Raw genomic sequence first — 13549 nt, forward strand, 5'->3', positions numbered from 1 at the left:
ACAATTGCATTTGATACTGCATACAAGTGGTAGTGTGCATGTCTGTTAGGCACCTTACCAATATAATTGGCTTATTTGTTGCAACACCCCACACATTTCTACAATACTGCCCAGCCCAGCCCTATTTGATGGCCCCTGCCCCCTTCTAGTCAGCTTAGAGATGCTGATATTCCACAGCAAAGCCTCTTGACATTCTGCTAGTTATACTATCAGAAGCCTCCCACTGGCATGTACTGTATAAAAAACCATTACAGGATTTTATTGAGCAGAAGATCTGTAACTCCTGAGAAAAACAAATCTGCATGGTATTGCACTTCCAATAATAAATATACAATGTTATACTGTTGTAAACCTATAGTATGTGTCCTAATATAACAGCTACAGTATGCAGTAAATGTTGTGCACAAGGAGGCAATGATGTTTAGTACACAAACAGTGTAAAAGAGAAAACAGGGAGCACATTACCATAGACAGTGAACAGCTTGATTTTCGTTCATGCAAGTCATCATGGACACCATTGTTCACAATGAGCTAATGCAGCATTTCCACTGTGCCCTGTTTATAGGAAGATTCTCCATGTCGTTGCTCCACTAAATAATTATGCTGTGTATTTCCTTAATTAATTACTATTACAGTAGGTATTTTTTTAATTTACAGTAGATAGTTTTGAATACAGAATATGTACTTTTTAAAACACAATTGGAAATGTCACCATGAATTAGATATGCTCTTCCTCTAAGCTCAATTCTGTAATTAAACAATTGAATAATGCAATAATAACTCTGGTGAATAAAGTTGGCTCATTGCTAATCAGTTAGTTCATTTCTCTTGGTGAATACAGACATGGCAAGAAGGTTAAAAATATGTTTCTTCTCAATTAGGAAAGCAGATTATCTACTGTACTATATGTATTGTAGTGTTTTCATTGTCTTAAGTGCTTTTTTTCCCGATATCTCAATTAATAAAACGCTCATATATTTTTCAGTGATTAATGAATTCAATTTCATTCAGACACCAGCAATAAAAAAAGTCAATCATAATAGTTCTGTAATATGAAAAAAGTTTCTCAAGGGATTCACAAGACTGATTCAGAAAATGTAGATTATGCACAGCATGATACTGTATGTACAGCACAGACTGAACAATGTATAGTTCAGTGGAAAAAAAATGTTTTCAGGTGAAGACACATTTTTGGTGTAAATCCATATTATTGTCATGAGTGACAAGGGTTCTATTAGAAAATGAACAAACTGCTTGCTGATGCTAGATGATTTTATTTAGTACTTGAAGCTATCCAATACCTGCTGTTAGCATTTAAAATGGCTTTAGAAATTCAGAGCAGTTGTTTTAAGGGGTGTAGGGACTCAGATGTACTTTGCAAGACCCTCACTTTCATATACTGTATAATATAAGACTGAGATTTCCAGAATGAATGATGCTATGGATGCTAATTGGAAAACACAGGTCAGATAGACTGCTGATCAAACATATAAAAATCTCTTAGTCTTTTCATATAATTGAGCCGTAATGTGCTTTTGTGATATGGGCAGGTCACTTAGCATAAGTTTATGATGCACTCTGCCCAAAATAATGAGCTCTGGACATTTTTAATTTACACAGTGCATTACTGCTGAAATAGCACAAAACATCATTATATTGAGAGGTCTAATTCAATATGAGTAGAAAGCTACAAATGCGCTTCCCTGAAGTAATTTATCTATAATTTCCTCCTGCCATCACTTGATCATAAAACACAGGGAAAGAACGAGTCGTCTGCAGTTCACATCTGAAAATTGCCTTATTTTAAAATTGCTGACATCCCACCAAATACAGACACTGGTTTACCTGAGCTACAACTCATTCAACAAAATACTAAAAAGAGACAATATTTTTGTACCAGCATTCTGAAAGACGTGGTATTACATTAGATTTTGTCAGCAAGCTTGTCTGGTCTTCACATAGATTTATTCATAGTAATATACCACAGTAATATAACCAAGTAATATACCATAGGTCAACACAAGTAAAATCCTGCTGCTCACATTTAAAGATTGAAGAGGATTAGTAAATTATTTATACAGATTTGCTTGCAGTCATTAGCAAAGGGCTTTGGGTTTGACAATTAGGCTTACTTATTTTATAACAGTATAATGACAGTACTATTACCCAACTTACAGTACTGCATATAATAAATTCCATTCCCATGGCATTTTCGAAAAATTATTATAATAAATATGGGAATGACTACACAATTTCTAGTTCTTGCAACTTTGGAAAACAATTATCACGTCATTTAATCATTTTTGGAGTAAGAATATGATTTATTAGAAGTAAAGGCTTTGTGTAATATATATATATATATTTTTTACAATTTTAGTTTAGTAATCTGATTGTGCTGCCTATTGCTGCCAACCAGAGTGGCAACAATGTCTTTAAGTAAAATAATTTTTGAACTACACTATTCACCCAAATATAAGCCACCCATAAATACAGTATACTGTAAGTCGCACCCAGAAATTTGGGCTGTGGAGTTTGAAAAAATAATTTTACAAAGCACAATAGAACACAAATGGTTGGCATTAAATTAAAATGAAAAAGTTCTCTTGTTTTTAAATAAATGATGGAAAATGGAGAGGATTTGAAAAGACAAAATGAAAATAATACGGTTAACTTCGTATCCGGAAGAGAGGAGTTTTAGGATTGATGAGATCAAAGCAAACTGATATGCAATGTTCCATAGCCTAAAGCAAAGTGATTAGGACAACACCACAAAAATAAAACCCATTCTTCCTCTTGAAGTGTGTTATTCTGGCACTAGACACTTTGAATTCTGGAACAAGAATGGTTAGTTGTTGTGACAGTAAATCCACACCAAACTGCCTTGGAGCCTGACGTAGAGCATCACCTTCTTGAATGCAAAAGTGTTCATTATGGATAACTAAAAAAGAATATAAAAGTTTTTTATCACTCAATCACAATAACATGCCAGAACAGGCAAAATTTCAGGAATCTCAGAACACTGCAGTATACTGTATGTGTTTAGGGTGTGAAGAATATTCTACATTTTTAGAGGGTGGAATAGAATTAGTTGTAAAAATTATAACATCTAATGTTCAGGACTAGAAATTCTGGATAAAAACCCAGTGTGACCTTGGTTTTGTATAACCAGTAAAGGGCATGTGAATGTTCAACATGATGGCACAGCTGGAAAAGAGCCAGATTCTGTTACACAGCTACAGTACTATAATTAACTGGACTTTTTTTGTTGTGTGAGCTCATATGCTCACTTACCATTTTCATCAGCATTTTATATCGGAAAATTCTTCCAATTCTTTATTTAAAACAAAGAAATGTCCTATGATCTATGGCATTAACTAAGATGTTCATCGAAAAGTGCAAAGATCATCATGAAGGCAATACACACAGAATCATTACCTGACCAGCAGCCACTGCTGTTCATATATATAAATAAATCTGTTTTTACTGTAAAATTACAGCAGCACTTCTACTTGAATTTAAGCAGACTGTGATCCAAAGCCATTTGTAATTCAGATTTCTGATTTTATTTATTGCCTCCAGAATTATTGCACACAATTTACAGAATTGCTTCTGAGGTGACGGTTCTTTTTTTTCATCCTCGCAGGATTACACAACTAATAACAAGACCCTGTTTAGTCACTGTTCTCCATCAAGCTTAGAATATGATGAACCCTTGCCTCCTTGTTTAACAAAGCTGTGTCTCTACAACAGTTTAAATTGCCATTTTGTGTTCAGCTCAAGTACTATTTGTTGTAAGGTTGGCTTCTGATGAAATCTCAAAAATCACTCAGTTTTGAGCCTAACATTCGGCCTAAATTAAAGATAATGTATTTTTCACCTAATTAAATAGTGCAAAACATCTGTAGGTTGCATTGACTATTGCTTTACATATTGAAACCAGCATATGCATATGAGTAATGAAAACCAAGTGTTAATTTATTTACATAACATATTTACATAGCTTGTTTAAACAATTGAAGGACAGTAAATTAATACTTCATAAACTGTGTATTTCAGAAACATAGAATAAAGATTCATGCTAATCTAGATTAACTTGTTTATTCAATAGACATTGATTGTTAGCTTGGCTCTGCCATTGCTACAGGTTGGTTATTGCTACAGAATTTATGGACACCAAATAAAAATACTTTAAAAAATCATAGTAAGAGAAATCTGTACAATTCTGATTACCTGAAACCAAGGTTTGGAAAAGAAATATTGAAATACCCCTTAACTGTGGGACATTATTAAGAAGACCTGTGTTGGTTTTATCAGAAAAGACTAGGTTCCAGTTTTACAAGCTGTACAATTGATTAAAAAAATATAATTATATAATATACAGTGATAATATATAGCTACAATTATTTTTTTATCCGGAGAGTATTCATACAGTGAGCTACAACTCGGAGGCCCTTAACTCTGTTCTTATCGGTTGGAGTCAACGTAAAAAAACACCTATGCAACATGATGTTGAATGACAATATGTAATGAAGCCTCCTTATTCAGAATCAAAAATAACAGAAAGTAAGACTGTGTAGAAAATGAGAATCCAAAGGCTTAGAATTTGCGGCCTGCGGTTAAGGGCACTGATGCATGCAATAACAGTGCAAGAAATATTGTTCAATCTTGAACTCACTAAGTATCAAAAAGAATTGAAAACTACATGGTAGAAATGTTGAATGTTTATTTTCTTCAGTTAAATAAGGTCATAAAATATTATCTGAACACTACATCAAGAAGAGCACATACTCTGCTGTGTCATGCGTATTTTATGAAATATGATATATTCCTAACTGATTTCACAGTAAAGAACATTTTAAGAAGTGAACAAGTGTACTGTATGTTCTGTTCTTTATAAACTCTTCAGGACTTTCATTTATCTTGTATTGTTTGAAAAAGGGAAGATTCGTCAAAGGAGAATGTTACCTGCCGATAGCACATGGCACTTGCCTGCAAGGGATTATTTTATCATCTTTGCTCATAAATGGTAAGGCATGCTCTTTGAAACAAAAAAAGTAAGAAAGATTTTCTGACAGCTGAGACACACATACAAGGCTAGAAAAATGCTAAGGAGGCAGAGGAAGAGACCACAAAACATTTCTAAGAAAAAAAGCTCAAGAAAAGATGATACAAGCTTAAGATCTGCCTTTTGGCAACACAAGGATAATTACACAGAATTGGGGGTTTTGTTTCAGTGGGAATGATGCTACAGAGCCAAAGCTTTCAATTCAAAGCAGAAATGAAAAGTATTTAAATGTTTAAAAAAAGCACATCTTTGCACAGTTAGTATCAAAGAATACTCTTAAATGAAAAAGAAAAGAGGTGCAGTGCTTAATCGCTCATTAACTTGCAGAACACCAGCAGAAGCCAAGATTAGCGTTCTTTCAAGGTCAAAACTTGCATAAGCAGCAACTCAGAGGGATTTTCTTCAGTGTCCTCTCAGGGCACCTACAGCTCAGTGTTAAAACTCTTTGGGTAATGTGGCCTAGACTATAGCTCTAAAGTTAAAAAAAAACTTACCTGTGAGAAACAAGCCTGAAACCATGGAGAGAAATCTGAGATTCAAGTGTATTCTTATGACTCCTTCTGATTATGATTACTGTCAGAAAAAAATTACAGCAATAGGTTTTCAGCATTTTTCCAGGACAGAATGCCTCTGTCTACTGAAAATAGGGCACATTATATTTGATCTGAGATGTTCCTGTATACAGGGTTTCTGTAAACCACAAGTATATTTCATGACCAGAGATTTTCTGGGTTTGCACAGCTTGAATGCAGTTCTGGAAATGACTTGCAATGATTAAACAAAACTGTTTTTAGTGGTGAACAATACATTTTAAATAGTTATGGCATGACAGTTTCACAATATATTATGAATGTTCCCAGGGTATTTGTTTTCCTTCTGAACATGAAACAATCATATAAATTTGTATATTAACCTCACTGCCCAAAACATTTCCTCTCACGTGTTCTAACAAATAATACTTTTTATGATTATTTAAAAGTTAAGAAATACATTCAAAGAAGTACTTTGGGTCATAATATATCTTGCTTATATTGCATTTTTAATAAATACTATGATAAGCTAAATTTTTAACAGTTTATATTCCTACACTGTATTTTAAATGCTGGTTTGTCTTAAAATAATTATCATGATTGTCAGCAAAGGTAAGCATCATCTGAATATCATTTCCTACAAATGTGTATTAACGACATACAGTAGTTTCACATTGTAAGATTGATAAACAAAAGCACTCAGAAAGAAAAACACATTCATACACCTTTACACTCAATTCTAATACCAGGCATCATTAATTTGTAATTAGTATATGGCAAATAATACAAAAGGTTGCTGAAGCAAGATGAAAGTCTCAATTTTTATTCCATAGGAGTGGATATCTTTCCCTAAGATTTATGTGTTAATACACTATGAATTTCTTCTAAGTCACAGTTTGAGGCAATTCTCTGCTGAAGCAGTATGGTGAATGTGCACATTGTGTGAGATGAGAAAAGAATAATGGCAAGTAATAATCTTTGAAGCCTTACAAAGAACTGAAAAATGAAGCTTAATTTACATTAATTCAAATAGGGTGAAAAGAAAAAATAAATTATTCTAATTTTGAATTTAGCCCTGCAATTGCATACATTTTTAAAACCTTTGGAAACAGAAGTAAAATGGGTATCTTCAACTATCATAAACAAGGTTTGAGGGTTAATAATTATGTGACATAAAAGTAAATCCATATGTTACCACTGCTTCTAATACATTTTAGAACCACACAGCTGATATTGATCTAAAGAGATATATTCCTCTGGAGTTTATCAGCTGACCTTTCGCAGTCAGCTTGATATATACTTTAAATGTCATGTGTTAGTTGTTAAAACATTTCACATCTGGAATATTTTAAATGTTCTACGGCTCAAACTGAAAATGTCCATGGCTAAGGTAGATTACAGTAAATATCAAGAAAAACTAAAGAGACAAAATTTGTCTCTGGAATATGTTAATTGCATAAATATTCATTTAACTTAATATTTGGTGTAAGGATCTTTCATCAAATCTTTCTCAAATCTTTTTGGACAAGTCTCCACCAACTTTCCACACTGGCTTGGAGTGCAACTTCTGCCCTTTTCTTTGTGTGATTTGCTCAAGCTCCTGCAGGCGTGGGGATCACGTAAGGACAGTAGTCTATAGTCTATAGATTCACAGTAAAATTCAAATCAGGACTCTGACTGGGCCACTCAATGGCCTTTCTTATTCATAAACCATTCTAGTTTAGCTTTGGTCCTAGAATTTGGATCAGCGTTCTGCTGAATATTTGTCCTAGTTACAGTCTTAAGCAGGCTGAAATATACTTTCCTCTAATACTTACAGGTACCTATATTTTGCTCTATACTGTATATTTTCCCCTCAGTCTTGACAAACTTCTCAGATCTCCCGATGAGAAGCAGCGCCATAACATAATAATGCCACCACCAACACACCATGCCACTCAACTGACTCAGGGACATTTTCTCCCATCTGAGCCATTGAACTATGTTGCTTTTTCAAATTGATTGTTGGCCTCACTGTGGCATGGTTCATGCCATGGTCGAACATGGTAAAATCTTGAATCTTGCTAGAAATTCACTAACTTAAGGACCTTAGAGAGACAAATATATTTATTCTGAAATCATGTGAGTTACTATTATTGCACACAGAGGTGCAATAATAATTGTGTGCATTGTTAAGGTACTGCAGTTCTGTGCACCTGAGTTAATTTAGATTTGCCACAGCAAAGGTTTTGAAAATGTTATCAAGATTTTGCTTTTTTCATTCATATTATTTACTTCATTCTTTTTGTTTAGTGCTTTGAAAGTGTGGAGTAGGTTCTGTACATAAATATTAGTTGTTACTGCAGTGTCATGGCTGCATGCTGTAAAGCAACAAAATGTGAAAATCATGCCAGTGCTTATGCAAGACTAATTTTTCTGGGAATATACTAATATAAATATTTTTATTTATAATAATACAATATTATTTTTCAGTTATTTGTTAGGTTTTAAAGATTAATACTGGGGTAGAAGCTAAAAAAATCTGATTGATAAAATAAGGTAATACATCATGGGAAATGACAATCTGGAGAAGCAATTAACTGCATGTAATATTTCTGTTATGACTTATGCTGCAGATTTAAAGCACTTTCTACAGAAATTATCACATAACACGCATAGCCTCACAGCTGCAGAAGGACTGAATGAACCTGCATGCTGAGTAATCCTATCTGTTGCACTGCTGGTGTTGTTTCGGTATGTTGTTGTGAAGCAAGAGCTGAGCTCTCAAACAAAGCTCTCAGTTTGTAGGACAATCTACATGATGGTGACCTTTGGGTAAAGATTTAAAGGTCAGTACTGCAGGAGCAATTGGGTTATTTGGGTTATAAATCTGATTTTTATAAGGTTGCTGGGTTCACCCTCTTGGACTGGGGAGAGGTTTAACTCTTGGAGTTAAACTTTTGCACTACATTACGATCAAGAGGAGGCAGCTGAATGGGTTTGTGTACATAACAAGAGTGCCTCATAGGAGGTTCAGACTGTAGCTTTTCTCAGTATGACATACTTGGTGAACACTGCGTAGTAGGCTGTACTTACAAGCTCTCTTAACCAACCCTCTCACATTGAACATTGATTGCACAGTCATACACGATATGAAAATATGATGAAGAGATGATATTCTGAGAGACAAGAATGTTCTCAAAAGAGCACTGGGAAAAAATACGCTTTTCGCCAATATAAAAAGGCAAGCACAGAAGGGCTGAGCGTTTTACTAAATTGATTTGCTCTTTTTAAATTTTATTTTTTCCCCTGAACTGAGCTTCAGAATCAACGACTAGCTGTCAAGCACACAGTGAACTTCAAGCAAAGAAAGATGAGTCTGAAAATCCTGTGAACCACCCAGGTCAGACCGAAGTGCACATGAAGAAAAAGAAAGACCTTGAGCAGCGATCTCGCCGAAGGAGCACTGAGGCAGCACTGCTGCAACAGCTGGGAAAGGGGCACACTGTGACTTCCATCTGCCGACAGACTGAGAGGCTGGTGATTGTATGAGCACTGAGATGGTTTAATTTCAAGTACAGATCATTTACCGGTAGAAGTGAGAAGGGGAAGATGGCCTAAGGCACAGGAGGTAATGAGAAAGTCAACTGCTGCTCTTAGTAATGCATTTCCTTCATGATTCAAGAAACCTACAAGGTCTGTATCATTCAATCCATTGTATTCTCTCTCTGGTAAGTAACACATTTTGCAACACATTTCAACTGTAATGTCAAGACAAGCTTATCTGTTATGGAATTATACGTGGAAGATCTCTTTTTCAGAACCAAAGCAGTGTACTGCTCATTTACATTTTGTCAAAAACACATTACCATGTATTTGCATCTAACTGTTAATTCCAATCTACAAATAAGCCCAAGACATAATAAAAATACAGTATGTTTACGTTTTGGGTTAATCAGAACTTTGTGTGTGTCATTACAAGATGACTTACAGTATATGAAGTAAAATGCATGACTGTGGTGCAATGATTTTGCACAATGACAAAGTCAGCAAGGTGCAGTACTATACTGCAAAGCAATATGATATGATAAGTCACTTTAAGACAGAGATAGCTACAGTCAAGAAATAAATATGCAGGAAGATTATGCTACATTTGCATTTCTAACACTTTTCCAGCACCATTTGTGTGAGAGACTTGATTACTTTAGAAGGTGCACTCAATTCTACTATAGAAAAACATTCTTGTTGTGTAGTTCAGTTATACATGCAATCTATATAATTTATACCAATAATTACCCACAGATTCCAGTTCTCCACATATTTGGGTAGAAGGACTATTTGGACTGAACCAGTTCATTTTTGCAAATCTTTAATATAAGACTGAAATTAAAGTAAGCGAATGTCATGCTGGTCGTCTTGTTAAAAAGCAGAGAAGCAGCCTATTATGGGATAATAAAACCACTTTCTACAATTTTCTGGGGTTTAAGAAATCGTATATAAAATGCAATTTCCTCTGCTTTTACTCATTGTTTAAACCAAATAGGAGACAAATGAATACTTTTGGGGAAAACAGAGGTACAGTATGAGACAATTTATCGTAGCAAGGAAATGGAAATAAATGGAAATACATTTACTTTAATGTCTTCTGCACAAGTACAAAAAAAACAAAATTAAAGTAAATGAAGATCGAAGAGCCATCTGCATAACAGGGCAAGTGCTGTCGTTCCGGAATAAAAGGAGTTGCATAATGTGGGAGAAGCCTCAACAACAGCCAATTGCAATGTTGAATGCAGCATTAGGGCTTTTGCAAGCTTAACACCACAATCCAACCACCACAGCAGGTCAGTGCTCAGACATATGTGATTGCTTTATGATTAAAAATGCATGCAACAAAAAAAAAGCAAGTTGAATATCAGGACTCCAAGCAAAAAACTCCAACACACAACAGTACAGGTCAGCCCATAGTGACTTGCATTAATCTTAACCACCCATTGCTGAACATTAAAACTGGATTTTGAAAAAAAAGCAACAAAACATTATATGGACTATTTCAGCCATTTCAATAAAGCATGAATATCTTTAAAGGATTAATGAAACATTTCCCGTGTCATACCCAGTGGCATCAAAAACACGTGGTACTATTGAAGAGAACATAGGAATGCCTTGAATAAGACACTGTTTCTTTTTTAGATAATGAATCTCACAACACCAATAACCATATGTTTGACCCAAAGGGGTTTACAATTAATGTCAGGAAATGTAAGGGTTTTAAGATGAAAAAACACTTTTTGTTCCAGATTTAATCTCTGAGGGACCTCTCATTAAAAGTCAAATGGTAATTTTCGCTACGAAGTGGATGGGTAAACATGCAAGATTTTATTTTCATACACCTTTTCAAATTCTGCCTTTTTTCATCTGGAAATCTGATGGTTACTTTTTTTTAAAATTATATACCCTCATTGTAAAAAGAGTAATTTAACCGGTCCGTCGGACTCATGTTGGTGATAATCTGAAATAATTAGAGTTCTTAATATTACTCTATGTACTGTATGCACACTGTACTGTAAATGAACTCAATTGCAAAAGTAAACTTTTGCCAAGTAGTAGTATAAAAATACTTTATAATTTTAAGCGAATTTCTAAAAAATGAAAATATTGGCATGAAAAGGTTTACCTTTTAAACATTGGGCTTCCAACAAAACTTGAGCAATAAATCTGCTTTCAGTGCCATGATCAGAAAAGATCAATCTAGGATTGAGATCTCACCAGTACAAGCAAAGCAGGGAACTCTGCTCAAAGTGTGTACTGTAATTTATTCTACTATCAGTAACAAAATAAAAAAAGATTGTTTAAAAATAGCAGGAGCATGACTATTATTAAAATGAAATAGTTCAGTATACAGAGGAAAACTGCTTGCAATGTAAACACCTATAGGAAACATAACAAGGAGGAAGTGAGGAGCCCAGATACAATCTTTTAATGGCCCTGGAAATCAAAGGTTTGTATTTTACAACACCATGGACCACACGGAGCAGTGTCACATTATCTTAAAAATCAATGATTTTACACAGGAAAAATAGTACAGGACATGAACGGGGCTGCTGCAGGCGGCCGAGGCAGGTAGACCAGTACAATATGTGTGGCTCTTCCAAAGCCAATGTCCCAGGAGGAAGGCCAGGGACACTGTGTTGTGAAAGGTGCCAGCCCTTGCATGAGAAGTTATATGGAGTTACTGGGTACTAAGTCAACCCCTTAAAGACATAGCATATTCTCTATGTATCTAAATCTAACCTTGTATTGGAACTCTACTGAACTCTCTTAAAAATTTGATCTTTATATGAATTTCTCCTGTTGAATCTGGTGAACAACTATTTGCTATTGAATTTTTTGAGATGGTGATATGGTTCATTTGGATGAGGAAATGAGTTTGGTGCAGGACATCCCAAAGACTGACATAGCTCAATCTGTTTTGCTTGGGGATTCTGTTGCTTGTTACAAGCATGCCTCAAAACAAGTGTTAAGTGTTAAGTAATGTTGTTTCTCATTAATTAATGATTTGCTATCAAACAAGGTACCCTGCTGAGTTACAAGAAAAATTATTTTGGCTATAATGATCCAATCCAATTAGTAAATCATGATTGTTTTAAATATGATGTTGTCCCACTTACTCAGGAAGTTCTACATGGTTCAATGCTGTGAACCTTTACCTTTTAATATTTACATGTTTCTTCTTGGCCAGATTATTGTTTTTTACTGCTATGTTGGTATGTTGTTGAGACTAATTTTGTTGTGGACCAAATCAGTTATTACTGCTGATGTTTCTGCACTTCACAAGTGTCTGATATTAAGCTATGGACACAACAGACGTTTATGCTAAACTGTGAATGAAGGTATGCTCACAGACTATCAGCATCATTGGCATTAATACATCAAAGGTCAATATTGTTTAAACTTCCAAAATTTATTTTTTCACTATAGTGTTCAATGTCAAGTATAATTTAGTTTTACTCCCAGTTTTAAAAGGTTAGCTTGCAGTGGTTTTCTTTCATCTCTTTCTTTTTGCTTATGTGTTTTATATGTGTGTTATTGCACAGCACATTTAGATTTTCCAAGTTATTATACCCTCAACATTGCCATTTAGTGTTCACTTCAAAGCCACAGTTAAATGAGGTCAGTATAAACACTTGGCAATCGATTGACATAACTAGGTTGAATTTATGCCTTCTACAAGTATTTCCTCAAAATCTGTTCTTTTGTAAAAATGTCTCCCTTTTTCCCCACTGTTGAAGTCTGCAATATGGGCCATTGTTCTGTACTTAATTAAAATTACCTTTTCCACTGATTTTTATCATACACTCTGTGGAAAAAAGTTTTATCTGGAGTCTTTTACAGTAGCTACAAGACATATTAGGGTTATTTTGTCTGTGTGTAAAATCTTAATTAAAACATCTCCAGGGGAATTGAAAAATAAATATTTGAAGGTTTTAAAACAGATTTGTGGTTATCGTTGCCTTGCTTATGCTAATGAGGAGATCAAATGTTGTTGGATGCATTATTCCTAGTGTCAGAAAAGAACTTGCTAGGATAGAGATAGCACTGGTAATATCAGGAGTTACTGGGAAAAGCAAAATAGGTCTCTCATAATTTTTGCATCTTCACAGAATGTACAGCTAAAGAAACAGGCAAGGAATGAAACAAATTTGACAACTTTTACCCTTCATTTTGTATGTTCTATATCCTGAATAGTTTTGTGACGAAGGTGAAAAATGATATTCAGCATTGTGCATGTGAATTAATGGTGTGCATCTTCCACAACACAATACCCTGCAGAAAAGTATCTATAAAGTGAATTTAATTAAAATCATAAATTCAGTGCTTTTACGGTTTCTTCTAGCATTGTTTTATAAAGTTATTTCGGATCCCCGTATCCCAGGTTCTCTCCAGCTGTTCAGCTTATACATCTCGTTATTAACAA

General features: G+C 34.5%; 1 protein-coding gene across 2 annotated transcripts in view; it reads right to left on the bottom strand.

The window, feature by feature from the left end:
- LOC148645618 (uncharacterized) overlaps positions 1-13549 on the bottom strand; it is a 114522-nt gene that overhangs the window by 12256 nt on the left and 88717 nt on the right. The window lies entirely within an intron of this gene.

Source organism: Lepisosteus platostomus, chromosome 18, assembly GCF_059453375.1.
Source record: "Lepisosteus platostomus isolate fLepPlt1 chromosome 18, fLepPlt1.hap1, whole genome shotgun sequence".
NCBI classification, from domain to species: Eukaryota; Metazoa; Chordata; class Actinopteri; order Semionotiformes; family Lepisosteidae; genus Lepisosteus; species Lepisosteus platostomus.